The sequence below is a fragment of the Cebus imitator genome, unplaced genomic scaffold, assembly GCF_001604975.1.
Source record: "Cebus imitator isolate Cc_AM_T3 unplaced genomic scaffold, Cebus_imitator-1.0 Scaffold76, whole genome shotgun sequence".
Taxonomy (NCBI): Eukaryota; Metazoa; Chordata; class Mammalia; order Primates; family Cebidae; genus Cebus; species Cebus imitator.
In genome coordinates, this window is record NW_016107391.1 from 7,691,236 (window position 1) to 7,699,896 (window position 8,661).

Sequence of the window (8,661 nt, forward strand, 5' to 3'; positions counted from 1 at the left end):
GGGCAGGGCGGGAGCTGTGGAGATGGAGGGAGGAGTCGACTCTGTGGTCTTTGGGTAAGCCCCAAGAGGCCCTCTGCATTTGGGCCGTGCTGGTTGCCCGCAGGTGCTTGGAATCCTCCCAGGGACAGAAACATCATTGGTGTGGGGAGGGCACACTCCTCCTGGCAGGAAGGGGCAAGAAACCTGCCCTCTGCGCTAGCCTCAGAGGTGCCCTCTGTGTGGCTTGGGGCCTGTTTGGCCCTCTCTGGCCCCCAGGATTAAGGTTTCTCTGGGCTGTTTCAGCTGAACCAGTCTCAGATCCTAAATGTATTCCAGAGCCTTCTCATGGACATTGGATTCCAGCAGGGGCACAGAAGAGCCTCGCTTGGCCTTTGGCCTGCTCAGACCTGGGTGGGCGGCCTGGGGCTGGGAAGCTGTGTGGTAAGAAAGTTTCTGAGCAGCGTGGCCTCCACGAGGTGCTCCCTCCTCCAGCAGGTGGAGTGCCCTTTCTTCCCAACGAATTCAATCTGAGAATACCTGGCCCGGCCTGGCTCCTGAGACAGCAGAGGGGGCACGATTCATTACCTGGTGGACTGTAAACGGTTCATGAGAACTCACTGAGTCGGGGCTCTGGGCTGGCCTCAAGGGAAGTGGACGCTGCCTGAGACCAGACCTTGGGCTCTAGGCCTGCAGGGAAGCTGCAGGCGGTGCTCAGGGGCAGATCTGTGCTCCACGCACAGTAGCTTTTGGCCAAGTGCTGGGCTGGCTTCAGGCTACAAAGATGTGTTACATGAGGTCCCTGCCCTGAGCATACCACAGCATGGGAGGGGCAGACTCTGGATTCTAACCAGTATATGTGGACAGATCAAGGCTCAATGTGGGGCAAGAAGCAGCAAGGCCACCTGGCCCTGAGACGCCTCACCCCAGTCAAGGTTTCATTAATGGTGTCCTGGCCTTGATCAGCCTCCCACTGCTCAGAGTGTCTCCAGGGTATAAGGTGGCTGCATTGGGAGGGAGCCTTCTTCAGGCACTAGTGAGCAAGCTGTTCCTCCCTCAGGGCCTTGGACACAGTGACTTGTGAGGCTGGGGTGGCCCTGGGCACTGTGACTGCTGGATAGTCTGGGACCTGTGGCTCTGGCACACAGTGAGTTGCCTCCAAATGTGCTGGATCTCCATCCCTGGCACTGGGGAGAGGCTTGGACACAAATTGGCACTGGATGCCCATGTAAGGGAGATGCTTGGAAACGAGAATTCTTGTTGAGTTAAACTAGGTGAGCTCTAGGCAGCTAGGCCAGCTCTAGGCAGATTATCTACCTATTGCAGCTCCTCTAGGAGAGTGCTACAGAAAGAGGAAACCTACGTTACCTGCCATCCTGGTTGGCCAGGAGTGGCAGACTCCTGGGGGACAGAGGGGACTGTGTTGGGCTGTAGGGGCTGCCCTGGAGAGCATCTACCACTGAGCATCTAGCTCCCTTGCCTCCCTGATCCTCAACTGCCCTCAGAGCTCAAGAAAGGGCAATCAGCTCCTAGGAGTCCAGTCCTCTGGCTGGCCAGGTTAGCAGGGCATACCTAAGGAGAAGCAGATACCATCTTTGCCCCAGAAGACCTCACAGCCCAGGTGGGGAGGTGAGATTCCTAAGCTGGAAACACGATGAGGTAGGACATGACTCAGTGCTGAAGTGTTTGCTTTGGCCCTTTGTGTGAGTGAGGGGCGGAGGAAGCCAGGAAGGAGCTGCCAGTGTGGGGGCAGAAGGAAGAGAGAAGGTGCATTTGTGCGTACCCACATGCATGTGTGTTTGTGTGGTGTGTCATGTGTCTGCATGTGTCACATCTGAGGTCATATCTCCGGAGTCCCCCACCTTCTGTGCTATTTGCCCAGACAACCTAAAAATAATTTCCATTTAGCTTTAGGATTTGTTATTTGATGCACAAGATGCTTGCCCAGCAGATATACTTTCCACCCACACTTTATGTAAGATCAACATCAAGTTAAAATGAGTCTGCATTATTTATGCATACTCAAGGAGGCTAGTAGGCAAAAGGCAGACTAGAGCAGCTGGGATTTCACTAGAAAGTTTATATAAAAATGGTCCCTGGCCAGGGCCAGTGGCTCATGCCTGTAATCCTAACATTTTGGGAGGCCAAGGAAGGAGGATTGCTTGAGTCTAGGTGTTTGAGACCAACCTGGGCAACATAGTGAGACCCTATATCTTAAAAAATACAAAAATTAGGCCAGGCGCGGTGGTTCACGCCTGTAATCCCAACACTTTAGGAGGACAGAGCAGGCAGATCACCTGAGATCGGGAGTTCCAGACCAGCCTGACCAACATGGAGAAACCCTGTCTCTACTAAAAATACAAAAGTAGCTGAGTGTGGTGGTGCATGTCTGTAATCCCAGCTACTCGGGAGGCTAAGGCAGGCGAATGGCTTGAACCTGAGAGGCTGAGGTTGCAGTGAGCCGAGATTGTGTCACTACACTTCAGTCTGGGCAATGAGAGCAAGACTCCGTCTCAAAAAAAAAAAAAAATTAGCTGGGCATGGTGGCACTCACTTATAGTCTGAGGTACTCTGGAGGCTGAGGTGGGAGGATCACTTGAGCCTGGGAGGTTGACGCTGCAGTGAGCAATAATCACACCACTGCACTCCAGCCTGCATGACAGAGCAAGACATCATCTCAAGAAAAAAAAAGATGTTCCAATGTGAATGACAAAATTGGACAATGCGCGTGGATTGGTGATCATAGCATTAATGGGGATGATGATCAGATAAAAAAGGACCCTCGATGGGTACTGGAGGTGTCATAAGCCCCTTATTTCACCCACACGTGACATAGCAATGGGCACATGGCCAGCACTCAGTGCATATTTATTGAACTTATATCTATTGATCCTCTCAATAGATATTGAGAAAAAATGTCCATATATGTAACACATGTGCAAAGTGGAGCTAAATTGATAATTCGTCATGGACAGAGGGTAACTAAATGATAGACTGAGTTTAAAGTTTAGTTTATTAGATAGATGGCTGAGGGGTGATGCTGTTATCACAGTAAAAGATCAAAGCCACAGAGGAATGATAAATTGATAAATAACGTATTGAAACTTGATAAAGGGGGAGGAAGAGAGAAAAAGCGTGGTCAACAGATCCATGGTCAGCTTCAAATAAATAGGTAGATAGGTAAATAGAAATGTAGCAATAGAGCAAGAGAGACAGAAAAGAGGGTGAGAGCGATACTGCGGTAGGCACAGTGATGCCCATCCCTGAAGACGTCTATGCTGCACTCCCAGAGCCTGTGAATATGGTCCCTGACATGGCAGAAGGCACTTTGCAGCTATGATTAAATTAAGGGCCTCGAGAGGAAGGGATTATCCTGGATTGTCCAGTGGGCCCAGTCTAATCGCATGTCCTATCACTGACCTCTCTTTCACTGTGCTGCAGCCTCCCCTTCGCTCTTTTCAGTTCTCGATCATGCCAAGCTCGTTCCTGCCTCAGGGCCTTTGTACTCGCTGTTTTCTCTGTCCGCTCCTTTCATCACTCCGATCTCAGTTCGTCTCCTTGCTTCCAGATTTTTGTCCTGAAGCCTTGGGTACACTCTGTTCCTGGGGACTCAGGTGGGGTAACGGGATGTCCAAGCTCCTCGCCTGTACTGGCTGGCACTGTCCCCAGCCCCAAGTCCTGCCCAAGGTTGTGGGATGGAGCAGTGTGCATGACTCATCAAGCCACAGACACAGTCCCCTTGTTGGAGGGACCTGAGCAATTATGTTGTGGTTAACTCCAAGGGCCAATGGCTCAATTGAAAGGGAAGGTTAGGAATTTCCCCAAGTTCCTCAGATTCACATGGCACCAAGAGGGAGCTAGAGAGTGGCGGAGCTGGGAATGGCCTGTGTGGAAGATGCTGTGACCTCTCTGAGCACTGCCATGTCCCTAGCCTGACCTCAGCCGGCTGCGAAGGAGTAGATGGCATATCCCAGTCTCATGGGGGCCCACCGCCCTTCCAGCATTCCTTTATTCACCCCACATCAGGCATCATGCTGCCCTAGCACAGGTCAGGCCTGCCCTGAAGGAGCCTGTAGTCTAGCCAGGGAGACAGGCTGGCCAGCAAACCTTACAGGTCTACTGAAAAGTGCCCAGAATTGAGGTCACACAGAAGAGGGCCCCGAGCAGGTGATGGGGCTTGAAGGCAGTAAGAAACCAGCTGGAGGGGTGAAGGAAGGGCATGCTGGGCAGCAGGAGCAGCCTGGCTGGGTCAAGTTTCTGGGGCTGCTGTAACAAAGTGCCACAGGCAGGGGGGCTTAGAGAGCAGACACTTATTCCCACTGTTCCAGAGAATAGAAGTCCCAAATAGAACTGTGGCTAAGGCCGTGCTCCCTCCAAGGCCTTTAAGGGAGGATCCTGCCTTGCCTCTTCCAGCTTCTGGTAGTCCCTGGCATTCCTTGGCTTTTGGATGCACAACCCCGGTCTCTGCCTTCACTTTCACCTGGTCATCTTCCCTATAGGGTCTTGCTCTGTGGTCCAGTCTCGAGTGTGCTAGAACCATCATGGCTCACTGCAGCCTTGCCCTTCTGGGCTCAAGCTGCCCAGCCTCTCAAGGAGCTGGGACTACAGGCACAGGCACAATGCCCAGCTAATGTTTTTAAATGTTTTTGTAGAGACGGGGTCTCACTATGTTGCCCAGGCTGGTCTTGAACTCCTGGCTTAAGCCATCCTCGTGCCTCAGCCTCCCAAAGTGCTGGAATTATAGGTGTGAGCCACTGTACTTGGTCCTCTTTTTTAAAAAATAAAAATGTTTTATTGCTGCATAATGGTTGTACTTATTTTAGGGGTACAGGTGATATGTGGACACATGTATACAATCTATAATACCGAATCAGGATAATTGGGACATCTGTCATCTCAACAACTTTTTCTCTTCTTCTTCTTCTTTTTTTTTAACTAGGCAAAGAACTTTATTAACCTTGGTTTCAAACTTGATTCCCAGGCTTCTTTGGGGAAGAATGAAGAATTAGCTGCAAAGAATGAATTGTGTATAAGCCAAAAACTAAAAAGAGCTGCAGTGTCCAAGGGGCTTGGGGTTAAAAATATTAGAGATCCAGATTTTATCAGACCCATAAACAAAAATTTCTTAAAAAGCAGTCATAATATAAAATAGCAGCTCCCAGTAACTTCTTCAAGTTTTATCTTCAAAAGTTGACTCAATTCAGTTTGCCTCATTCTTGGAAGCCTTATCAAAATTCTCCACAAGATCTGGAACTTCCTCTTCCTCCTCCTCTCCAGTAGCAAGTGGTGCTTTTCCATCTACAGATTGTTTGGGCAGAGCTTCAGCCAGTCTCCTTAAACTAGTCGGACTGTCTGCCCCGAGCTGGTTTCAGATGCTGGGTAGCATTTCTGTCTGCTGCTTTGTCTCAGCATGACCTGTAATGGTGAAAGTGTTTGCTGCCAGAGATTCCTGAACTTTAGGGTTGTGAAAGTGGATCACTGTTCCTTGGTTTGTAAACATATTCACCTCTCCAATAGCAGAGATATTGTTTACCCCTAACTTCTTTAAGGAGAACTGGAGTTTTTTATCATCTGCTGCGGCTGTTCTATGAACCACCTTCTTTCTGCAAGCAGTTCCTTTCCCACCAATGTGCACTTGTACCTGCAGTTTCGTGAGTTTTTCCTGGTTCAAGATTGTTTCTTTCATCTTGTCAGAGCTGATAAGGGGCCGCGCGGGGGACTAGGGTTGGTGCTGGGGGGGTCTCGGGTGGACCAGCTGAGATTACGCACACACATACGGGTGCGCAAGATGGCAGCTAAAGGGGCCTTCTTTTTTTGTTTGTTTTTGAGATGGAGTTTTGCTCTTGTTGCCCAGTCTGGAGTGCAATGGTGCGATCTCAGCTCACTACAAACTCTGCCTCCCGGGTTCAAGTGATTCCTCATCCTCAGCCTTCCAAGTAGCTGGGATTACAGGCATGCACCACCACTAATTTTGTGTTTTTAGTAGAGACGAGGTTTCTCCATGTTGGTCAGGCTAGTCTAGAACTTCCGACCTCAGGTGATCCACATGCCTCAGCCTCCCAAAGTGCTGGAATTACAGGCGTGAGCCACGTGCCTGGCAACAACTTTCCCTCGTCTTATAAGGACAGCAATCATATCATGGTAGGGCCCACTCTGATGACCTTATTTTAACACTATTAAATCTGCAAAGACCCTGTTTCCAAATACGGCCACCTTTACAGGTAAAAGAGGTTAGGATTTTAGTGTATATCTTTGTGTACGTGGCATGAAGTCAGAATTCAACCATAAACATGGGCAAAGGCTTGGAAGGGCGTGGAGCTCAGGGCAGAGCTCTCCACCATTTGCCACCTCATCACCACAGCCTTTCTACACATTTCCCCAGTGATTCACCGGTCCGCACACCTGCCCTCATGCTCACACCTTCAGACTCTTGCTTCCACAGTCCCCTTGTCTGTCTCAGCTGCTTTCTTTTGCTATTACCAGGCCCATCTCGTCAGGGAGCTCTTTCTGACTTTGAAGTGCCAGTCCTTTGGTCTCTTTCTGTCACTCAGGCTGGAGTGCATTGGTGTGATCATGGCTCATTGCAGCCGCGACCTCCTGGGTGTAAGCGATCCTCCCACCTCAGCCTCCCAAAGTGCTAGGATTACAGGTGCAAGCCACCGGACCCAGCCTCTTTCTCTGATTTCTGAGACTTTCAGTCCAAGGGCTCATTTAATCTACAACACAGTGCCTAAGTGGGCATCTTTTTACCCGTTCCCTTCAGCCTCCTCCCTGCTCCATGCCAAGCCCAGGATCAGGGAACAAGAGACGAAGAGTCCAACCGGGCGCCATGGCTCACACCTGTAATCCCAGCACTTTGGGAGGCTGAAGTGGGTGATCACTTGAACTCAGTTCAAGCCCAGGAGACCATGAGTCCAGCCTCTCAGCCATTTCCAAACTTCCTCTTCACCCTCCCTGCCCAAGTTTCTCACCTGTGCGTGAATGTCCCCATGCCAGGGGGATCTGGGCCACACTGTGTCTCCCAGGACCTCACTCCCACCATTTGGAGCCCCATGGAGTCCGCTTGGCCTCCCAGTGACCGTGGCTGCAGTGGAGCATGAGCCACAGCTGGGACCATATGAGGTTCTTGCAAATGGCTCCCTGGCCTAAGGGTCTCCTTTACCCACCTGCCACATGCCAGAAATTCCATCATTAGCAAGTCTGACAGCATCCACCCCTGATAAGGACAGATGCCCCAAGGAGGGCCAGGACTTACTGCCAAGAGCCTGACAGCCTGTTGCTTGTTGACATCTCACTCAAGTCCTTCAGGAGACTTGTACTCTAAAGGCAGGAGGGGGCTGAAGGAGATGGGTCTCCTCTGCAGAGCTTAGTCCTGAGGCTGCAGGCGGAGAGGTGGGGGAATCTAAGGCAGCCCCAATGGCCCCGCCCTGCCCAGGAGGTGGCTCTTAGGTCCCAGAAGCTCAGCCTCTTCCTCTCTCCCCACACTCACTTTAGTCCTGCACCTCCTTGGCTGGAGAACCGCCCCCTCCACACACTCCCAGCTGCTGGGCTGTTAGTGACCTTTGGACTGGGGAAGCACTGGAGCCTCCTGGGCCCCACACCCAGGCTGGCACTCACAGGGAGCAGGGAGAGGCCCAGAACTGTCACTCTCAGGCAGGCCCAGTCCCCGGTGTCCTCAACTAGCCAGTCCTGTTCTGCTCTTTCTTCCATGGGGAGGAGCTGGGGCAGGGAAGAGGGCTGGGTCAGTCCCAGCCAGAGGCACTGGGCTGCCACTTGTCCTCAGCCCCGCAGATGTCCCTGGAGTCTGTGCAGAGGCTCTGGGCAGAAGTGCTGAGGTGCTCCTACTTTCCTGCCAGAGGGACTGGAGGATAGGATGAGGAAGTGTGCTCAGTGCCAGACCCTGAGGTCCCAACAAGGATCATCTGGGAGGGTGAGCTAGCCCTGTCTGATAAGGAACTATTTCAGGTTTGCAGTAATCAAGCCTAGCTTGGGGCTACCCCAAATAGTTCAGATAATGGAAGCCAAATGTCTGAGAGCTTGATTTGGCTCCTAGGCCTGGCTGCCCAGTGCAGCCCCAGTGAGGGCCTAGCCTCAGCCCTCCCCTAGCTTCCAGGCCCCTCCTCCACCTGAAAACATCAGTGCAGGCCTGGCCCTAGCAGGTCCTCTGGATAACAAAACCTCCTGGAGCCCACAGCACTAATTCTGGTCAGGGCCCACATAGCATACAGGATAAGAGGCTTTTTTTTTTTTTTTTTGAAACCAAGTTTTGCTCTGTCACCCAGGCTGGAGTGCAGTGGCACAATAGCAGCTCACTGCAACCTCCGTCTCTAGGGGCCAAGTGATTCTCCTGCCTCAGCCTCTCGAGTAGAGACGGGGTTTCACCATGTTGGCCAGGCTGGTCTCAAACTCCTGACCTCAGGTGATTCACCCGCTTTGATTAGAGGCATGAGCCATTGACCACGCCCGGCACAAAATGCTTTTTAAATTAAGGACTTTATGGAGAATTTCATAGTTCCCCAGAGAGGGTAAGGAATGTCTAGGGTTTGGCTAAGCCTGGCTTTAAATCTGATGCAGCCGGGCGCGGTGGCTCAAGCCTGTAATCCCAGCACTTTGGGAGGCCGAGGCGGGTGGATCACGAGGTCAAGAGATCGAGACCATCCTGGTCAACATGGTGAAACCCCGTCT

General features: G+C 51.6%; 1 pseudogene; it reads right to left on the bottom strand.

Moving 5' to 3' along the window:
* Positions 1–5,002: 5,002 nt before the first annotated feature.
* On the bottom strand, positions 5,003–5,790 carry LOC108307018 (annotated as a pseudogene).
* Positions 5,791–8,661: the final 2,871 nt, after the last annotated feature.